The 22,538-nt window shown below is 39.2% G+C and overlaps 1 long non-coding RNA gene across 2 annotated transcripts in view; it reads left to right on the top strand.

Moving 5' to 3' along the window:
• LOC113604796 (uncharacterized) overlaps positions 1 to 22,538 on the top strand; it is a 128,807-nt gene that overhangs the window by 32,910 nt on the left and 73,359 nt on the right. The window contains exon 2 of one of the 2 annotated variants that reach the window (XR_008297609.1): positions 2,966 to 3,050. The exons of the other annotated variant lie outside the window; for it this stretch is intronic. This is a non-coding gene — a long non-coding RNA (uncharacterized LOC113604796). The remainder of the gene's footprint in view (positions 1 to 2,965; positions 3,051 to 22,538) is intronic. 2 annotated transcript variants of the gene reach the window in all.

Here is a 22,538-nt window from a genome sequence, read left to right as displayed (position 1 = left end):
TATTTACAAGAAGTCAGGCCCCAAAAACCAGCTGTTCCCAAGGCCTGTGTCCCTTTGGGCCTTTATACTCAAATGTCCCAGAGTATATATTCCTGCTATCCATTCCAGAAAGGATGAAGTACATTTTCCACAATTGTAGAAAAGATCCAGATTACAAAAGTTTTATAAATAATTTCACAACTGATCTTAAAGCACAACATCCTTTAATTACTCTTATTATATACTGGCATATTCATACCCTGAAAGAAGGCATATACCTAGGTAGACCAGTTGAAACTATCACACGTTTGTACATAATGCAAAAATATACAGCACTCAGGGGGTTCAGTATAACCGCCATGGGACTGGATGCTGCTTGCAGTATTTCCTTTTCCAGTAATTCTGGAATTGCATGAGTCGTTCATTATAGATACATCTTTTGTACGGCTCAGCTGGCAAAGCAATAGTCTAAGAGTTATAATCCCACTTTAATAACTCCTGAAAAGTATTTTCTTAAACAATTGTTACTATGTTATTTAGGATCTTTATATTTCAATGGAAAAATATGAATTTCCCAAATTGTACCTATGAAATGAAGGCAAGCCTGTTTATGTATATATATATATATGTTTTTTCAGTTTGAGGCTAGATAGTGAGAACTATGTTCTTGTATATGTCTCTGCTTAACTGAAAGAGAGAAATTTGTCCATTAGGAAAAAAAATGCACAAATTAACAACTCTGGAAATTATATGCAGGTTTTTTTTTGCTTATTCTGGATACCCTCCTGGCCCCGTCTCCCGTGCTAGGTACATATTTGCTTTGAAAGTTCTGACCACTCTCAAGAATTGTAAAAGGTCTGAGATTTTACTCTACTAGACAGCTGGTGAGTTGGCCTGCTACCGTGTTTTCAATTCTGGTAGAAAACATGGGGCTCCTGTGTCAGAATCAAAGGGTGTGTTACTCCCAGCACAGCAAGTACTACGAGCTTCATGTGTATGTCAGTTGTCCTTGCCCCTCAAGACCCATAAGAGGGAGATGCAAAAGGGCTCAGGTGAATGCTGTGAATTTAGTAGATTTCCATCATAGCTGAGGAACCCCAAGTTTAAGAAACCCCAATATTTTATAACAAACTGCAAGCAGATGTGTTTGATCTTTGCCCTTTAGGAGACATTATAATACTAGAGGGTTTGTTTACTCTCTTGGAGGGAAACACACTGTTTCTATCTTCCAAGGTATTTGCTATACAGACATCTTTAGAAAGAGTCCAGAAAAAAGCATAGTTAGTGGTAGTATCCTTGCTCACAAAATGTGCAGAAATATGAGATATCAGTGGGGAATTTTCTCCAAATAATTTTATCTTTTGTTTCTGCATCATCTTTGCTATGGCAGACATGTCCAAGATGACAACATTCTAGCTAATCTAACTGATAGGAGCTGGGACCAAATCTATTTAGTTTGTCTCAAACAGCATTTAATTGGGACTATTCTAGGCAAGGTTCCAAGCAGAAGGATAGGGCTAACATGCACTATTTACCTCAATCATGCCATGACTCCATGAACCATTAGGGTGTCCTGTAGAAAACCAGATGGTTTCTCCTTAAATTTCCAAATTGATCTTTCCACCTGGCTTGAGGAATTAAGCTGGATGCACAAAAATGTATTCAAGATTGCCCAATATCTACATTGTCTTGCAAGTAAGAAATATAGGGCAATTCTCTCTCAACCCTGGTCAGTGAGTTCTGACCGAGCTGGATGCCTTCCAGGGCAGAGGGAGTATTCCTTAAACATGGAAGGTCTGTTATGACCCCTGCTAAGGTGCAAGCCACTATGTTTTGGGGAGGAAGACATGTTAGTGCCTGGCTTCTACATGAAAAGGCAATTCTGAGGATGCTCTTGGAAAGAAAGTGTTGTTTATAATTGATGGTGACCAAATAGAACCTACATCAGTCATGGAAGCAGAAGTTGAGAGTCATTCCAATGTAATCCACCTGGCTGGATTGTTGCCTTGAGGTTCAAAATTCAGTTTAAATAATTAAATCTACTTTTCTTTTTCTTTCTTTCTTTCTTTCTTTCTTTCTTTCTTTCTTTCTTTCTTTCTTTCTCTCTCTCTCTCTCTCTCTCTCTCTCTCTCTCTCTCTCTCTGTCTCTCTTTCAGGACTACCAGTTTTCCACACTACCAGCTAGTTGACATTCTTCTGCCATATGAATGATTAAAAGTTAGAGTGGAGAAGACATCTAGATGTATTTTGGGAGTAAGGGCCATACAGTTCTCAGGTAGACATAGTGAGAAAATTAAGAGGAATGGTCAGATTCATCTGGAAGGGAATAGATGGCTGACCTAGGATTCAATTGACTTTAAGTAACTAAAGTTAAGTTTTGAAGAGCCTTACTGAGACATTTTCTTTCATGTGAAATTTTCCATAGGAGGCTCTGAAAGGAAATTATCATTAATTTTCCTCCTTTCCTTATTTTTCTTGGTATGTAAGATGTTCCCTCTTCAGGTGCCAGGATCATTCCTCTTCTTCATCTTCATAAAATCAGTGTTTCCATTCCAGTAGCTATAACCTCACCCTTTTTCCAGTCATCCTGCACTCACACCAACCCTTTTATACAAAGGATCATTTGCAAGAGCAGCCAGGGCATTCCTATAAAACTTACACATACGTACTATGTCCCATACTTCGTCCTATATGGGCTACTGTAAGAGGACTCACTAAGTAGTGGAGAGCCAAATGGTCATTATCCTGATGATGTAAGACTATATCAAGTGAGAAGAGATCCAGGTGGCTGGACTTTAATTAAGTTTGAATCTCATATGCCCCTTTTTGGGTTGGCAGTCAAGAAGGTGTGACAACCAACCTAGCCAAGAATTGTCCTTGGGAGAAAGAAAGTAGCAATATGCCCAAGAATGGTTAGAATAAAATCTCACATTTTCAAAAGATGTCTGTATGTCACCCCCACACTTTGCTCATCATTGTCACCCAGGAAGTGGCTGAGAGAGGATTATTTCTTTCTGAGATGACCATACTCAGTGACCAAACTACCTTACTAAGCTGTGGACAAGAAGAAGGTAAGGAAGCAAAAGACAGAAATGTTCTGTGTTGTTTTTGAGAAGATAATTCCAAAAGTAAGTAATACCAAATGCTTGGGAGGTCAGGGAGTGTGGAAGGTCTGTCCATATGGACCATTGAATATTTTAACACTCAACCAATTTTTCAGTTGTTTTTGAAATAAAAAGCATACCATTGTCTGATTGAAGATGATCTGAAAAGAGAGGGATAGTCCCTGAGAGGTCATCTCCAAGCTCTTGGCATATTGTGCCTGCTAAAAATATATTTGTTTACCTGCAGGTTTTGAGACACAGTATGATTTAAGGTGGAGGCTTTGAGTCAAGAAATCTCAGTCAGCTGTCTCTCTCTGTCTCAGAAATAAACATTTTTAAAAAATTGAAAAAAATAGGGGGCGTCTGGGTGGCTCAGTCGGTTGAGCGACCAATTTCAGCTCAGGTCATGATCTCTCGGTTCGTGCGTTCGTGTCCTGTGTTGGGCTCTGTGCTGACAGCTCAGAGCCTGAAGCCTGCTTTGGATTCTGTGTCTCCCTCTCTCTCTGCCCCTCCCCCACTCACGCTCTGTTTCCCTCTGTCTCAGAAATAAATAAACATTAAAAATTTTTTTTTAAATAAAAAAGAAGAAATCTCAGTCACTCAAGGCACTGGAGACTGTGGTCAGCCATGTGGGTGGCCAATAAGGTTTATGTGATTAAGTCTCAGTAAAGACTCTGGGCCCCAAGCATCAAGTAAGCTTCCCTGGTTTATAATATACCATGCATATTATCACAAAGCAATTCTGAGAAGGTAACATTAAGACTCTTTGGGAAGGGCAACTGGAAGCTCCACATTTTGGACATTTCCTGGGCTCTGCCCTATGTACTTCTTCCTGTGGCTGAGTTTACTTTGTATCCGTTCCCCAGAGGAATCCATAACTGTGAGCATAATAGCTTTCAGTGAGTGTGGGGAGTTCTTCTAGTGAACTGTTGAACCTAAGGAGAGTCTTGAAGGCTGCCGAACCTACAATTGCTGCCGGAAGTGAGGGTGGCTTATGAACTGTGCTTCTTAACTTTGCAACAGGTGGCAGAAGTGAAGGGAGCCTGTGGACATCACAGTGACTCATATTAATTCAAAGACCAGAATGTTGTTGCCAGAGTGGACCGAAAAAGGAAGTCTGTAACCTAAAAATTGGTCAACAGTTGGAAGGCACCAATAATAGTCCTGAGATGAAGTCAAATATAGAATGCTGTTGATCTGCCTTGAGTTTTGCCCACTGAGCAGCATGAACACTTCTGTTTTTTTTTAATTGAGACATAATTGACAAATATAACATCATGTTAGTTTTAAGTGTGCAACATAATGATTGGATATTCGTATGTACTGCAAAATGATCACCATAATAAGTCTAGTTAACATCATCACGCGTAGTTACATTTTTTTTGTGATGAGAACTTTGAAGATCTACTCTCAAATAAGTAATATAGTATTGTTAACTATAGTCACCATGCTGCACATTACATCCCCATAACTTATTTATCTTATAGCTAGAAGTCTGTACCTCTTAACCCCCTTCACCCATTTCACCCACCCCTCTCCCCTTACCTTTGGCAACTACCAATCTGTTCTCTGTATTTATGAGTTCAGTCTTTTTCTTTCTTTGTTTTTTCCTTTTAGATTCCACATATAAGTGAGATCACACAGTAATTTCCATTTTTGATGCTATATAGCTGGTACTGAGGTTGGATAGCTTTAACAGCCCAGTGGTCATCACTGGATTCAGTCTACTTGAATCAAGACCAGGCTTTTCCAGGAATCTCTGTGAGCTGGGGGCCTAATGAGCCAGTAGCTTTGACTCAGGAAGTAGAGTGGAGAGTTGCCACTTTTTCATATAAAGTTGAAATACCGCTAGAGTCAGGCCTAGTATGTTTTTGAAAATGCCAAGAGTGGCTTGCTGGTCCCTTCCCATCTTTATAACTATTGAGTGCAAGTTGATCCACCCCGAAATGGGAAGTTTAGGCTACAGAGTCATAAGACCTGCCTGAGTTAGTCATTTGTTTCTGGCAAGAGCTCACTGGTGAGCTGATAGCGGCTTCTGAAAGGAACGCACTCAGTAGCTGTATCATGGAGGCCCAAGTACAGAATCACGAGGGGATCTTCCTGGTGGAGGCTACTTTCCATTGCGCAGTCTCTCTCACACAGATCAGATATTCATAGCTCAAAGGCGTCATTAAAGCTATGGGACTGCAAAGATCTAAGGTGTTCCATAGCTGGCTGGACAAGTTCCAGGGCAACTTTCTGGTCTGAGCTCTGCTCAGAGGATGCTGACTTGCGCATTGTTTGATATAAAGAATCAAGTAAAATTCCCAGGTGAGAGTATTATCTCCAAAGCCTAAAGTGTATTAACATGATGATTCTCCTTTTTTGTCACAGAGATCCAGAGAGATAGTAGTTTTTCTTTGATTTCTGGAAGCACTGAACATTGTTAGTCCACCTAAATATTCCCAGTAAATCACCTGGTGTGAAGGCCCTTACATATTTTTGCCAGGATTAATCATCCACTCTTGCTGAAGAGATGTGATGATGCTACATTAAGCGCCATTGACACTAGAACTTCTGACTCACCAACCAACAGGACATTTCCTATCTAGTGACAGCTTTGGGCATTAGAAGGTAGAGGCATGCATGCTAAATTCTGACCTGCCCCTAGGTAGAAACTTTGTCCTACTAACAGTTCTTTCGCTGTGGTTCTTCCCTAACCGATAGCAGCCCTGTTGACACTTACAAAATAGTGACGTATGAACCTGTAACACATCAATCCTACTGTACATTCAGATGTAGAAGCATCAACAGCACACTGAATTGACCCCAAAGGATCCACCTACAAAGTCACATTGAATTTTTAAAATGTTTATTTATTTTTGAGAGAGACAGAGACAAAGCACAAGTGGGGGAGGGCAGAGAGAGAGAGGGGGACACAGAATCGGAAGCAGGATCCAGGCTCTGAGCTGTCAGCACAGAGCTCGAGTGGGGGACTCAAACTCACAGACCTTGAGATCATGACTCGAGCTGAAGTTGGACACTTAACCAACTGAGCCACCCAAGTACCCCATACACAGTCACATTAGATGCCCCCCCTGACACCCCTGTGAACACTGTCCAAATAGCAACAGTTGAATTTGGTCATCTTCTTGTGTGTAGGACAGGGTAGGATGGTGAGTTGGGGCCTATATTTAACAGAGTCATAAAAGTTAGTTCCTCTTGTCCCTGAAGTTTCCCAGTATACATTAATGGGTGTATGTGGTTCTTAGTGCCTCTTGATGACAGGGGAACTTCAGCCCACCACTAATTTTCTTTCTCCATAAAGCAATTGAGATTAGGAGAGTGCGGGGAGGGAAGGGTAGAGGATACTGTGGGAGAGAACAGTCCACATTAGTAAGCAAATCACATTCATTTTTGGTTTCAGGTGGTGCAGGAGCTGCACATAATTCAACTGAGAAAACAAAACAAAACAAAACAAAACAAAACAAAACAAAACAATGTTTTTGACCTGCTTAGTGACTATACCAGGTGGCAAGTTCATCATTACTGACACCATCTATTTTAGCCTGAGGGACTCCTGGACTCATAGCTGCAGCCACATTTTCTTTCAGCCAGGGTAGTGATGTTTGCTGCTCCATTGCCTTGATGATATCCCCACCTCCTCCTGCCTGGGGGACAGTGACCAATAATTATATCCCCTTTGGGGCAACTTAATTCAATCCTAGTTTTCATCAGTCACTCAGCCCATAAACATTCATTAACAGGTAGGAGAGAAGGGGACACTTACTTCCTCCCTGAATCCCCCCTCCCTGCTGCCTCTGCTTACTCTAAAGTATTCCTTCCTGAATCCTGGGGAGTCCTTTCATCTCCTGAACACAGGCCTATGAGGCACTTGTTGTTATTACTGTTATTATTATTAGTATTTTTAATTTTTGAGAGACAGAGAGAACACTCATACAATTGGGGAGGGACAGAGGGAGAGAGAGAGTCTTAAGCAGACTTCATGCCCACAGCAGAGACTGACCTAGGGCTCGATTTCACCACCGTGACATCATGAACTGAGCCAAAAACCAGAGTCAGATGCTTAGCCGACTGAGCCACCCAGGCACCCCTTTATTTTTTTTTCTTCCAGAAAGCCATGGCTCTGTTAACATTCGATCTCCAGTGAGAGATGTTGCTACTTGCAAACTACTAAGTTAGCCTGGCATATGCTCATGGAAGCTGGAGGAAGACATGGGACTCCAAGTCAGAAACAAAGGATTCTTATCACTCATAACACATCAGAAAATATGAGCCTTATGTTTGCAGTGGTACACCTTTCCCCCTACCCCACCAAGTCCCACGTGGGGGGGGGGTGGCTTGGCACAGTTGAGGAACACCGAGCTTAAGCAACCTGAATCTTTTATAATCAGTTATAAGCAATTCTAAACAATTTTACCCTAGAAGAAGACATTATTTTTTTTTATAGTGGACAATTAAAAAAACCCTGCATTCTTCTTTGAAGGGAGACACTATTTTCCAAGGCTGCTTTCCATGTAAACATACTTGAAAGGTTGTTTGGAACCAAAGGGAAGTAAATGGGTTTGTTTGCAAGAAGTGTGAAATTGCTTAAGATATATGGAGAGTTGTCTTCCAACAACCAGTTCTTAAAAGTAGTGACTTTTTCTTTTTATATTCCTACCAAAATATTACTGTATTTGCTTTTATTCAATAAAAGTGTGGGTTAAAATAGAATCTCTCATGGGGAGAAGAATGGCAAACCAAGCTTGCTAGAGGTGCGCATATTAGGACAAAAGTGAAGGGTCTCCAGTAATTCAGCTTACATGTATTTGGGGCATGCTGATCTACTAATAGGGTAGCGTTCAAGAATTAATGCAGCATATATTTATTGAGCACTTACAATGTCCTAAATACAGTTTATTACTTTTGGACATACAAAAGCTACAGTAGAGACATGTAAAGTAACTATAATGTAATTATATCATGGATATGGTGGTACTACAGACGAGGGACTACCCCTCGGAAGAGTGGCAGGAATCAGGTGAAGAACAATTGTCTTTACACGGGTCTTAGGAGGATACTGTGAGTTTTCCAAGGGTAATAATGTAACTCGTTGGGGAAAGGAATTCTATGAAGAAAGCAGTGTGAGATCTGGCAAACATCTGCAGAGTATCTCAAGAAACATTTGGTAGTTTGACTGAAATAAAGATAACAGAATGGCATAGGAAATAACTGGCTAGGTAATAATGGGGCCAGCTAATGGCAAGCTGTAACTGCTATACTAAGAAGTCTGGGCTAGATCTCTAGGGTAAGAAAACCTTTAAAGATTTAAAGATGGAGGTAAGGCATGATCAATCTGCATATGCAGAGAACTTTTTGACTGTTGTGAAATAATTAGAAGAAAGGACAGGAGCTAGAGACCGCTAAAAGGCAGATGTGATCATACTTGTAAAAAGTACTAGGGGGGAGAGTCAGGGTAATAGAAGACAGTGGAAGACAGTCTTTTCAAACTAGAGGGGAAGGTGTATGTGTTAGAAGGGCAGAAAAAAATGACACCCCTGTTTTAAAACCTGTTTATGGGAAAAGTAGCCAACCAGTGTCATTTTGATGATTTATATCACTTTGATAATGATAGAGGTTCATTCACAAAACTTTTAAGAATCAACTTGTTAAATATTGTAAGGTAAAGAATGTTCTGTGACTTTCAACTCTCCCATTTTATTTTATGTATTTGTAAAGTGGCATAGATTGTACAAAGCCTCCTCATTACCAAAGTTACACATATCCGAAGTAGTCTCCTGCAAAAACAGAATTAATATTTGGACACTTTTTCCTGTCTTTAACTATCATGAATTTATTTTTTTTATTTGAATCAATGGAAAGTAGAATACAGCTATTTGTTAGAATTTCTAAGATTTAAAAAATAAAGGCCAAATGCTCAAAGAGTCACCACTCTAGCTTTATTAAATTTGAAATCAAATTTCTAATCTATCAAATAATCACAAAAAACTATAGCTTTGTTAAATTTGGAAATAAAAAAATCTTTATGTCTATACTCAGAGGCTATTAATATCGCTATTAAAGGGAAAACTTTTTATGTACAGTAATCAGTGGCTTTATGCAGAGATAAAAAATACAAAGAATCCTTGCAAATGATGAAACATCCTAATTCTGGATAGTCTTTGATTAATACAGTGGAAGGCAAAGCACCTCCAGTGTCTTGGAATGTGGCACTGTGATAATACTGCAGCTGATCTTCATTGTTCTAGCTGAAGATTAATTATCTCCCTTCCTCTTATAATATCCGTTTAGTGCCTTATAAATTGGATCCAGCTATTAGCACTATTCATTTATTTCCTGTGAAGATGGTCGAAGCTTTATCTACTCGAGTGTTAGATTTAGCATCACTTTTCATTTCCTTCTTAGCTAAATACATGTTCTTCTAAATAGCTTTATTCTAATGCCTTTCCCTCCCCTCAAAACTCCCCCACCCAGAGACACAAACACAATACACACACTCACACACTAATACAAAAGATCTTTTCCTCTTTTCCCTGGTAGCTTTGCAATCCTTTGTCGAGGTTGAAAAAAGCATCACAAAAAGAGGGAAAGATCGTGACTCTCAGGGAGGCTGTGCCTCTGGACTGTGATGTTCACAAGGTTTTTCTTTTTTTCTTCCCCCCTCTTGGTGGGGCAGGATGGCCAGAGTGGGCTGGAGTTGGGTATTTCTCTGACTGCAGGTCAGTTAGGCTCTGATAAAACCCTAGCCTGTTAGGCTTTTAGCCTGTTAGCCTGTTAACCTGTTAGGTTAACTAGTTTCCCCTGAGGGCAGGCCTTGTTAGGAAACAAGTGCTCTGGTGTATTTCAAAACAGTTCCATTTCACCCAACCATTGCCAGAAGCAAGAGGGAATTTTTCTCTGATATTTACTGTGAGAACCTGGTTGCTCTTCTAGAGGTAAAACTCACAGAAGCATGGGGACCCCCTGTAACTGGGTCCCCTTGGAATTTTTAACTCTCCGACTTGTTCACACTGAGCCTCCAGCAATTTGTCAATTACAGCTCAAGTTTTCCTACCCCAGCGCTGGTTCCTGAGGCAGTTTCACATAGCTCCAGTAAGCCGCGACTCCCTGTGTGCAATTCTTTGTCTCTCCTGTCTTGGGATCAGGGTTTTCTCTGTGTCCTCCTCTCCTTTGTGGATCCCAGGAGAGTTGTCGATTCTTCACTGTGCAGCTTCTTACTTGTTGGGACAGAGTGATTTCTTAGCAACACATGTTGACAGAAAGAGAGAAGTAAGCTGGGTTCCGGTAGCTGCCCGTCTTCTCAATTCAGACAGTTTTGGGGCATCCAGGTAGGTATACTGTTTCACAGAGTGCAGGTTTCTTATCCTACTTCTATGTTGAGAGGTCAGAGAATTAGGCTGCTATGACAGGGCAATAGGCAATCAGCCGAGTGGCTAATACTTTTTAGACATCTTATCTAACTGATGTGCACCCTACAAAGAGACCGGGAATGTGAAGGTGGGTACAGCTTTTAACCTCACAAAAAAGGAGCTGGGAGCCCAAACCTATGGCCAAATGATTGCAGTCGTTTTCAGGGTAATTCTGCACTCGGAGTACACACGGGGAAAATGATCAGAACAAAGGGAAATGTTGGCTTATTTGCAAATGTTATTTATGGCCTTGATTAAAATGAGTATTTGTCCAATCTTTGCAAGGTATAGCTGTTCTCCGAGCTTAAAATATAGTAGAATAAAAAGTAATATGCAAGATCACTCACCAAAAAATGGACCTGACTATAAAAAGTTAAGCTTCTGTTGCTAATGTCCAAGTTCCTTTGACTTCATCAAGCGTTTTTTTTTTTTTTTTTAATTTATTTTGAGAGAGAGAGAGAGAGAGAGAGAGAGCACACACACACACACACACACACACAGGGAAGGGGCATGGAAAGAGGGAGAGAGAGAATCCTAAGCAGGCCTGGAGCTGTCAGCACAGAGTCGGGTGCTGGGCTCGAACTCACAAACCATGAGATCATGACCTGAGCAGAAAGCAAGAGTCGGCCACTTAACTAACTGAGCCACCCAGGCACTCCTTATCAAGCTTTCCAAGACATAAGGAACTGTGTGTAAGTAGGTGGGCCTGGGAGTCAGACTAGGGGGTTCAGATATTAGTTCTGATATTACTAGCTATGTGATTTGGGGTAAATCATTTAAATTCTGTGTGTTTTTAAAATTTATTTATTTATTTATTTAAAATATTTTATTTATTTTTGAGAGAGAAAGAGAGAGAGAGAGAAAGAGAACACAAGCAGGGGAGGGGCAGGGAGAGAGGGGGACAGAGAATCCAAAGCAGGTTCTGTGCTGAGAGCAGACAACCCACTGCGGGGCTCACACTCCAATCATCAGATTAAGACCTGAATCGAGGATTATGACTTTATCCAACTCACTTAACCAACTGAGTCACCCAGGTGCCCTTCTGTGCCTTTATTTATTATCCCATCTGTAAAAATAGGTAAGATAATTTATTTTGTGAGGATTTACATAAGCTAAAAAAAAAGTACTTAGAACAGTACCCACTTAGTCTGTCATCAACTTTTAATAAATGTTAGCTATTGCTATTATTCTCTAAAGTTAACAGTGATACTGTAAGATGAGATTAAAAAACTTTTTAATGTTTATTTATTTTTCAGAGACAGAGCACGAGCGTAGGAGGGGCAGAGAGAGAGGGAGATGCAGAATCTGAAGCAGGTTCCAGGCTCCAAGCTGCCAGCTCAGAGCCTGATGCGGAGCTTGACCTCGTGAACTGCAAGATCATGACCTGAGCTGAACTCGGAGGCTTAACCCTGTGAGTCACCTAGGCATCCCTGTAAAATGAGATTTTACAATCACGAAGTCCAAGCATACAGACTTACTTTACCATTATTGAAGTACCATTAAACCCAATGAAATGGAAAATGTAACTTGGTGATTGTTATTTTCTGTTTTGCAGGCTATAAAACTTTTTTAAAAAATCGGGGCGCCTGGATGTTCAGTGGGTTAGGTGTCTGACTTCGGCCCAGGTCACGAACTTGCGGTCTGTGAGTTTGAGCCCTACATGGGACTCTGTGCTGACAGCTCAGAGCCTGGAGCCTGCTTCGGAATCTCTCTCTCTGCCCCTCCCCTGCTCATGTACAGTCTCTCTCTCTCTCAAAAATAAATAAAAATTAAAAATAAAAAAAACCAATTAATTAAAATTAAAATATCAGTGTCTACATCCTTAAATATTTGCTCATCTCCTTATGGTCCTAAATATCCCGAGTACCAGGTCTCCTTCCGTTTGAAAATGGTGGGCTTATTGTTCTGAAAATTGTTGCTTCTCAGATAGTTTGATAGTTCCTCATTGAAACAACTTGTTGAGTTGATTTACTTTCTCCCTCTTGTTCTTGCTACTTGTTTGTAGAGAAATACATACTTGAAAGACTGTTTCCCACTCTGGTTATGGATTTCTGTTCTCTCTTTGAGTACCTTCTCTTATTGGGCAGCAAGACATATTGAGGTCTTATAGGGCAGGGGTGTTGTCTGTTTTTATAGTGTTATTCTTTTGTGAAACTGTTACTCAATTTAAAGAATAAATTGCCTTGTGTGTGAAATGCTGTGAGTCAAGTTTGGCCAGATGACCCAGGTAGACTTCTACTTTTTTAAGATACACTTTTGGTTCCTGTCCTTTTGGAATGGGGATATGTTCTGTGTTTCTAGTCTACAATGGACCATCTTACCATTTTCAAATCCAAAAGAAGTATGGAGATATAGAAAACACAGTCAGAACCTACAATATTTTTTCAAGTTACTAAAACCTCTTTTAAATTTTAGAGGCTAAACTGAAAGCTGATTTGGTTATGCTGACATGTTAATAATCTATTATATATACAGTTAATGCTACGTTTACTTTTTAGAATAATTTACTAAATGGAAAAAAGAGGGATTCCCTCCCCCTTTTTTAAGATGTTAAATAATTTAGAAACCTGGTATTCAAATTTAGGAGGATTTTTACATTAAACATAGATCTTTGCATTGCTGAATCCAGGAGAAAATATGGTGGAGGAGGCGACCCTCAAGCTTTCAAAGTTGTAACAAAATTCTAGCATTGTTATATTTATAATTCAGGAATGATCCAAATATGTTAGGCATATTTTTCTTTCTTGAGACATCACTGCAAAATAATACATTACTTTTACTTATATTGTGTGAAATATATTTAAACTAAAATATTTCCAGGAAGACCATGAACTTAATGAAAATCTCCAGTTAATGAGTTGCTTATCAAATCTTTTTCTTTACATTGTTTAAGTCTCCAATTGAGAATTGTATGTAGAAGGAAAGTATTTCAGGATACCATTTGCATTTAAATAAGGTTTGAAGTATCTGCAATGGAAGTTGAGTTTCTCAAATAAAAAATGCATACTACTGGGGGGGGGGAGATAAATTTGCTAGTTTTTAAAATTTAGAAAGTAATTGTTACAAACTATTTCTTTATTCCCAAAGAGACAACTTAACATTCTTGTACAATAATAGGGATAAAGAATCCTACCATTTCAGTTGTTAACAAAATTATATTGAATACATAGGCAGTGTTTTGTTTGGAAATGAGAACAATCTGATACCAGAGTTTGAAAGAGTCTTCATGTCTTCTTGCTATAACACAACATTTCAAGCTTTAACAAATCAGTTTAATGATAATGTAATTAACTTTCAATGTGAGAGAATTTGCAGATGGTGCTGAAATTCTAATTTTATTTTACAGAATAGAATTGTAGTGGTTGATGAGTAGAACATTTTTCTTAATTGGTGCAAAGCAAAGAATTGAACTGGTTGTCTAGATTCTATTTTTCTTTAACTATATAAACATCGACCTTTAAATGATTAGTTTTATGGACTTTTTGTTGCCAATTTGTATAGGAAACCTAATAACTAATTTATTGCCAGTGAAGTGGGAATTAAATAGAGGGACATTAGTAGCTATAAATGTATAATATTTTTACCAGGGAAGATTCATTCAGCCTTCATCAGCTAGAAAAGCATCTCAATTAACTATAATATCGAAGTGGGGGAGGAATCGCAAGACCAAAAGAACAAAATGTCTGTCTGGGAAAGAAAATGATAAACTTTGCTACAAAATTATTAACTTCCTGGTTTTCCATTGCAGCAAGGAGGGAGTATCACATTACTTTGTGGTTAGAAGTCAGTGATATAAAACACTGACCCAGATTCTCATTCTATAAAACTCTGTGGGAGAATTATACTCCACTGGTAGATTTCAGTGTGTAGAAGCATAACCACAATTATTAGATGCTTTTCTCCTAGGAAAATTAACTCCCTGGTTGTTTAAATAGAAAAAAAGAAGTTCTTTGAAACTATTCAGCAGCAAATAGACTAAAAAGATATTCACTTACAGTGATAACTTCTACTTCCTTCGCATTACTAGTTGAAACAATCTTTCCCTTTCTCAGTAGTAGCTTTTATTATGTTCATTTCAGTACTGAAGATGAAATTCCCACCGACTGGCAGAAGCCAATAGTTTAGTTCAAGGAGATTGTAAATTTAGATTCAGGAAGACATCTCTCTTTTCTATTACCGTTTTACATTCAGACAAGCTAAACCACAGTCATCTGTGCTCTTTTTGAGAAATGAATTTATCAGACTATTGGATTTCAATTTGGTGAAATTAGGAATTGTAAACTTAATTTCAAAGCCCTATATTTTTAAATACTCAATAATGCTGGAAATTTCTTCCTTTGCACTTTTGATTGTTATAAATTTCGTCTGAGCTGTGATTTTGTTAATATGAGCAAGTGGAAAGAATATGGTATTAGTAATTAGAAGATTTGGTTCTAATCCTAGTTTTGCACCACCTGACTTTTTAACATTCTTCAATACACTTAACATCTTTGGGCTTAATTGTCCTCGTTAATTAAATAAGGAGGGTGGATAAAATGATTTTTTTTTTGGCTTTCACCTCCTGGGTTTGCACCTGCTGTGACTTGCTCCAAAACAGAGGCTACCTGTTTTGAAGTTACTGAACAGAACATTCATATTTATTATGTATTTATTACTTATTATATATTTATTATTTATCATGTTGTATTCATTTCCTGATTGTTGTGCACTTTGTGATGTCCACAAAGCTCACATTTTTCACATTTAAGTTACAGAAGCAGAAATCTATCTAATTCATTTGACAAGTATTTTAAATTAAATTTAACAATTATCTTAAGTTACATCATTCAACAAAATAGGCAAAGATCAGAGCTTACATTTAACTGAAAAGAGAAATAGACGAGAAACAAAACAAACCCGTAATTTATAAGAAACAAACAAACAAAAAACCCATATGCAACATTATGTAAGAAATTCTTCCAGGTTATAGAAAAGGAAAAAGAACAAGTAAGGAGGTTGTGGTGGATTGTCTTATTAAATAGAGTGGGCAGGTAGGGCTCATGAAGGAAAGGTTAGAACAGAAACTTGAAATAATTGAGTCAGCCAAGCCAATATCTAATGAAAAGCAGTTCTGGCAGAAGGAACAGCTAAGTTAAGATCCCAATGCAGGAAGCAGTCTGTTGTGTTCACAGAACAGCAAGAAAGTCAGTATGGTTGGGCTTGTGTGATCGAAAGGAAGGGTAGCAAAAAGTGTAAAAAAGAAAAGTGTGAATGATTTTCACAATGGCCCCAATATTTTCTGCCTTCCTTTCTCCATACTCTTTGATCATGATTCTCTGTACTAACTCCTTCTCAATACTGGCTATGGGCTTGGTCAGCTGTCTTGTTTTCAGCAATGGGATGGCAGCATACTTGATTTGAGGGAGCTGGTAAAAGCCTCTCCCTTTCCCTCGGAACCCTACCGCTGCCACGGAGGAAGCCCAGGGCAGCCCAGGGATGATGAAAGACCACACGGAGTGGAGCAGAGGCATCTGGCATCTGCCTGGGGTCCTCCTGGACCAGTCAGCTCTGGGGAACCCACCAGCTGACAGAGGACACTACGTAGTTGACCATTAGGTTCATAAGAACTAATTGAGTGTTTAAAGTCAATTTTAAGGTGGTTTGTTTCACAGCACTGATCCCAGAAGTGTTGTCAGGGAGATAATAGAGGTTGGGAGTGAATACTGAGGGGCCCTGTTTAGAATTGTATACATTTTGGGGGTGCGTGGTTGGCTCAGTTGGTTAAGCATCTGACTCTTGGTTTTGGCTCAGGTCACGATCTCATGGTTCATGAGTTCGAGCCCTGTGTGGGCTCCATGCTGACAGTGCAGAGCCTGCTTGGGATTCTGTCTCTCCCTCTCTCTGCCCCTCACACCCCTCTATCTCTCAAAATAAATAAATAAACTTCAAAAAAAAGTTATTTCACTCTGAGTATAAGAAATCATGATAAGGGTTTAAGCAGACATATGGCATGATCTTTTATTTTAGAATGCTCACTCTAGCTGCTATACCTAAAGGGGTGTCTATACATCTTCATTCAAATTCTTGCTTCTCTGGCCCATCCTTATTCATAACTCCAGAGTGCAGAAGAGGGATTTCTACCTTATTTGGCACATTTGCTCAACTTATGAAGAGAAATGTTATTGTCAATTTAACTTGGATGTGGTATTACCTTCTTGTGGACACCAAAGTTTGTTCTGACTTTTCACCTTTCCTCCAAGGAATTATTTCAATTCCCTTTTGCTCAAAGATGAGTACTGTATGTCAAGTACGACCTTCTTACCCAATTTCCATGTTTAAGAGAGCTAGTGGCATTACCTGGCTAGAATCTCATGGATATTTTGAGAAAAAGCCAGGGGAGGTAGAACCTATTACATTTTTCTAATATTGTAGAATCTCAGATTTCGGGATATAAAGCAACAAGATGAAATGACTTCTAACAGTCTAGAATTCTGTGTTCTTCTTTTATTCTAAGATCCAATCTCTTCATGACAATTTATTTACTACCTCACACAAAGTGATACTTCTTGGACACCATTGGCAACAAATGTCACCCAGAGCATCTCAGATCTGTATTCCAAGTTATAAGAGTCATATTCTTTTGCTAAAACAGAAACTGCTATGGTTTCAAAGATGATTATACTTCTTGCTTTGACAATAATTATTTAAGAAAAATGTGTAGCTTTGGGAGAATCTTTTCTATCTCTGAGAATAAATAAAATTTTGTTTGAGTAAATTATATATTAATTCTTCAATATCTTTGTCTTGCTCTCTCTCTCTCTCTCTTTCTCGGCTTTTCTCCTCTCCTTCTCTCTCTTTTTCATATCCAGCTATCTGGTTATCATTTACCTAAGAAATAGAAGATCCTGATGGACTATAATTCTTAGAAAATTAATGAGCATCAGAGTATCTGAGCCCTAGTCCTGGTTCAATTATATAGTGGGGAACATAGAACAAATATCAATTAATCTGTTTTCCTTACAGATATTTAAAATTGTTAGTAACTTTTTATTTTTTTGAAGTTTATTTATTATGAGAAAGAGATAGAGATGAGAGAGAGAGAGAGTGAGAGAGAGAAAGAGAGAGAGAGAGACAATGGGGGAGGGGCAGAGACCAAGGGAGAGAGAGAGTCCCAAGCAAGCTCTGCATTGTCAGCACTGAGCCCGATGCGAGGCTTGAACTCATGAACTGTGAGATCATGACCTGAGCCGAAATCAAGAGGTGGAGCATAACCGACTGAGCCACCTAGGCACCCCCCAAAATTGTTAGTAACTTTTTAAAAGATATTTCTTTTACAAAAGCAAATTTTCATTATTATAACTAATCCTGATAACAGCCATTTGAGGAAAAGATTAACATCATCTACATCTAAGCTACAATATATTTCTAGATATTAAAAGAAAACTCTGACTATTAGGGTAATTACACATTTTTTCATAGAAAAGAGAAAAAAGTTATCTGCCCAGTATTAAAAATTAAACTATTAAGGCTATAAATGAAATAATTAAGTGTCTAGCATAGGTTGAGTACACATTAGGATATATTATTTCATTAGGAGACTGTGCACTGGTGAAAAAGAAATAAGCAGACTTCTCAGGAATTTGTAAACACTGGCTCTGAACTGACACTGTTTCCAGGAGACCCAAAACACCTCTGTGATCTACCAAAGTGAGAGCATTTGAAGGCCAGTTCTTGTTGTTGTTGTTCGGGTGTTTGTTTGTTTTTATCTCAGATCCATTTCACAGTGGGGCCAGTGGGGCCAGTGGGTCCCTTCACCCATCCTGTGGTTATTTGTCCAGTTCTGGAATGTGTGATTGGAATAGACACACTTAACAACTAGCAAAATCCCCACACTGGTCTCTTGATCCGTGGATTGAGGGCTCTTCAGGTGGGAAAGGCAAAGTGGAAGGCTCTATGTAGGACAACGGCCTCTACGAAAATAGGGACTCAAAAGCAGTATCTTATTTCTGCAGGGATGGCTGAGAGTAGAGCTACCACCCGCGACTTGAAAGATGCAGGGTGGTAATCCCTCTATATTTCCATTCAGCTTGCCTATTTGGCTGCAGGAAACATGAATTTTAGAGAATGGCGATGGATCATCCTAAGCACAACCAGGTGGTGACTGCGGTTGCAGCTGCTGTGCCAGGTGTAGTTTCATTGCTTGAGTAAATTAACACATTCCCTGGTACCTGGTATGTATTGGTCTGGCAAATAATTTTTCTTCATCCATGTTAGTGAAGACCAGCAGAGTAGTTCAATCCGCTGGCAGAGCCAACAACACACGTTCACTATCTTATGTTGGGGTTATGTCAGCTCTCCCCCTCTATGTTATAACTTAGTTCGCAGGAATCTTGATCACTTTTCCCTTCCACAAGATAACCCACTGGTCGTTATATTGATGACATTCATCCATCGAGCAAAAAGTAGCAGCTACTCTAGACTTACTGGTAAGACATTGCAGATCAGAGGGTGAGAAATAAATCTGACAACAATTCAGGGGCCTCCTACGTCAGTGACATTTCTAGGACTCAAGTGCTGTGGGGCACGTCAAGATATCCACTTTAATATGAAGGATAGGTTGTTGCATCTGGACTCTCCCACAACCAAAAACGGGATGTAAAATTGAGCGGGTCTCTTTAGACGTTGGAGGCAATATATTTTTCTCATTTTGGTGTGTTCTTCCAGCCCACTTGCCATGTGACCAAAAAACTGCTCTCTTTATTGGGATCCAGAACAACAGAAGGCTCTGTGACAGGTCCAGTCTGCCATGTGAGCTGCTCTTCCACTTGGGCCGTCTGATTTAGTAGATCCAATGGGGCTTGATGTGTCAGTGGCAAATAAAGATTTTGCTTGGAGCCTTTGCATGCCCCCATAGATGAATATCAGCTTAAAACCTTCAAATTTTGGAAGAAAACCTTGTCATCTTCTGTGGATAATTATTCTCCTTTTCAGAAACAGCTTTTGGTTTGCTATTGGGCCTTAGTAGAGACTGAATTTTAACCATGAGCCACTACGTTATCAGGCAACCTGACGTACCACGAACTGGGTGTTGTCTGACTCCCAAGCCATGAAGTTGGGTATTCACACTAGCACACCACCATCAAAAGCAAGTAGTACGTATGGAATTGGGTTCCAACAGGCTCTGGAAGCTCAAGTAGGTTCCATTAAGAAATTCCCAAATACCCGTGGTCCCCACTCCTGTTACTTTACCTTATTTCTCACAGCCTGCAGCTATGGCCTCATAAGGAAGTTCTTTATGATAAGTTGATAAGGAAAGGGGAAATTTGGGCCTAGTTCACAGATGAGTCTGTATGATAGGCAGACACCATCTGGAAGTGGGTAGCTACAACACTATAGCTCTTCTCTGGGACATCCCTGAAGAACAGTGGTGAAGGGAGATCCTCTCAGTGGACAGAACTTCAACAGTGTATCTAGTTGTTCCTTTTTTGCTCAAGGAGAAATGGCTAGATATGGGATTGTATACCAATTCATGGGCTGTGGCCAATGGTTTGAGTAGATGGTTAGGGACTTGGAAGATGATTGGAAAGTTAGTAAAAAGGAGATCTGGGAAGAGGTATGTGGATAGGGCTCTCAGAATGGATAAAAAATTTAAGTATTTGTGTCCCATGTGAATGTTCACCAAAGAGTGACATCAGTATAGGAGTATTTTAATAATCAAGTGGATGGGATGACCCATTCTGTGGATGGCAGTTAGCCTCTTTTTCTAGCCATCCTTGTCAGTGCCCAATGGGCTCATGAATAAAGTGTCCATGGTGGCAGGTTATGTATGAGCTCAGTAACAGGGACTTCTACTCATGAGGGCCAACAGCCACTGCTACAGTCACTGCTGAGTGTCCAGTGTGCCAGAAGCAGAGAGTTTCTGATGTAGAGACATTCTCTGGAGTCGTCATCCAGCTACCCGGGGGCAGATTGATTACATTGGATCACTTCCATCATGGAAGGGTCAGCAATTTTGTTCTTACTGGAATAGACACTTACTCTGGATACAGATTTGCCTTCCCTGCATGTAATGCTTCTGCCAAAACTACTGTTTGTGGACTCACATAATGCCTTATCTCCTCTCATGGTATTCCACACGGCATTGATTCTGATCAAGGAACCCACTTCACAGCAAATGGGCCGATACTCATGGAATTCACTGGTCTTACTAAGTTCTGGCTGTGTGAAGCAGCTGGCTTGATAGAGTGGGGGAATGGTCTTTTGAAAATTCAGTTGCAGTTCCCAGCGAGGAGGCAAGGGCTGTACCTCACAGGGCTGAGGCAAAGTTCTCAGGAGTTGGTACATACTCACAATCAGTGTTTAACATAAGGTGCTGTTTCTTCCACACTCACGATTCATGGATCCGGAAATTAAGGGGTAGAAATGAGAGTATCACCACTCATTATTACCTCTAAGGATCTGCTGATTACACTTTTGCTCCCTGTCCACATAATCTTCAGACCTTGCTCGTCAAGAACTCTTGACCAAAGACAGAAATGCTTCCACTGGGAGATACAGAAATGTTTCCAGTTATATGAGCCAATTCCTTAAAATAAATCTGTCTATATACATCATATTGGTTCTCTTACTTTGGAGAATCCTAACTAATACAACTAGCAATGTCTGCCAGAGGAGACTTCAGAAGTGTTTGTTTACATTATAATTCTACATTTTACAGTATGTGTTCTTTTCAACTATAATGCACTTAAAAATAAAGACAATTTACATGGGAAATGTTATTATTTAATGGATGAAGGAATTAAGACCTTTATTTTTTTAAACAAATTTTATTTATTTTTGAGAGAGAGAGAGAGAGAGAGAGACAGAGCATGAGCAGGGGTGGTTCAGAGAGAGAGGGAGACACAGAATTTGAAGCAGGCTCCAGACTGAACTATCAGCACAGGGCTCGATGCGGGGCTCGAACTCATGAGCTGTGAGATCGTGATTGAGCTAGGGTCGGATGCTTAACTGAGTCACCCAGGCACCCCAGGAATTAAGACTTTTGAGTGGTTAAGTGAATTTCTAAAGATCATACAAACAATAAATATCAGGTGCAGGATTGACGCTCATATTCCAGAGCTACAAATAACACAGTGGCTTTCCAAGGGGCACTATTCACTTACACCTATTAGATTGGACTTGGGCAACATGATTGCTTATTAATAAAATGAACATAATTATATCTAAATCAGAAGATTTTTTGAAAATTAATTGAGTTGTGTATTTCAGGCATCCTGGATAGTGCCTGATTATGCCATATATTTAATATTTTATGTTGTTATTTCTTACTAAAATGAAAATGCCACTTTTTGTATTAAATCCATTACTTTTATGAAGAAATCGCCTATATTTTGCTAAAAGTTAAAGTGATATAAAAAAAGTTATGGTTTGAAAAACTTTTGGGTTTTAAATGATTAGCTTTAATTGAGAAATCTTTTAAAATAAAGCTTAGATGAACTATTGTCAAATCTAGTTATGTGATATTTACTGATAAGGCAAGAGATGGTCTGGGCACCCTGGATTTTGGATGCTTCAAGTTGAGAGAATTAGTGAAGCATGACACCAAGTATGAATTCATACTCTAAAAAAAATCTAAGAATGCCTTTAGATTCTTCTTTTAAAACTCCAGTATTAATGTTTAGAAAGCACTTAGGAAGGGTTTTATCTCTAATTTCCCACAAAGACTCCTTTGGAAAATGATTGATTGGCATTTGGCAGACATCCTTTACTGTGTTATAGTTTTGTGTTATGGTCTTTTAAGCTTCAATATTAGGGAAAAAAATTTCAAAGTATGCACTTCTGTATTATTCCCAAAGGTAATAATATGAGGATTAAATACAATCAGTTTTCTGAGTCAGGCACAGCCATAAATATGGTATTGAACATATGTTGAAACAGTCTATAAGGTTTCAGAAAATGAAGAATGAGCTGAAGATTTTTTTTTTGTAACCCAAATTCCTTCTATTCAAGAGCAAAAAGCAATTGGAGGATGCCAAAAATTGTAGATTTGGGTTCAGTAGCCACC

The sequence above is a fragment of the Acinonyx jubatus genome, chromosome C2 (assembly GCF_027475565.1).
Source record: "Acinonyx jubatus isolate Ajub_Pintada_27869175 chromosome C2, VMU_Ajub_asm_v1.0, whole genome shotgun sequence".
In the NCBI taxonomy this organism is placed as follows: Eukaryota; Metazoa; Chordata; class Mammalia; order Carnivora; family Felidae; genus Acinonyx; species Acinonyx jubatus.
The sequence above is the reverse complement of the archived record's forward strand: the minus strand, read 5'-3'. Positions and strand labels throughout refer to the sequence as shown.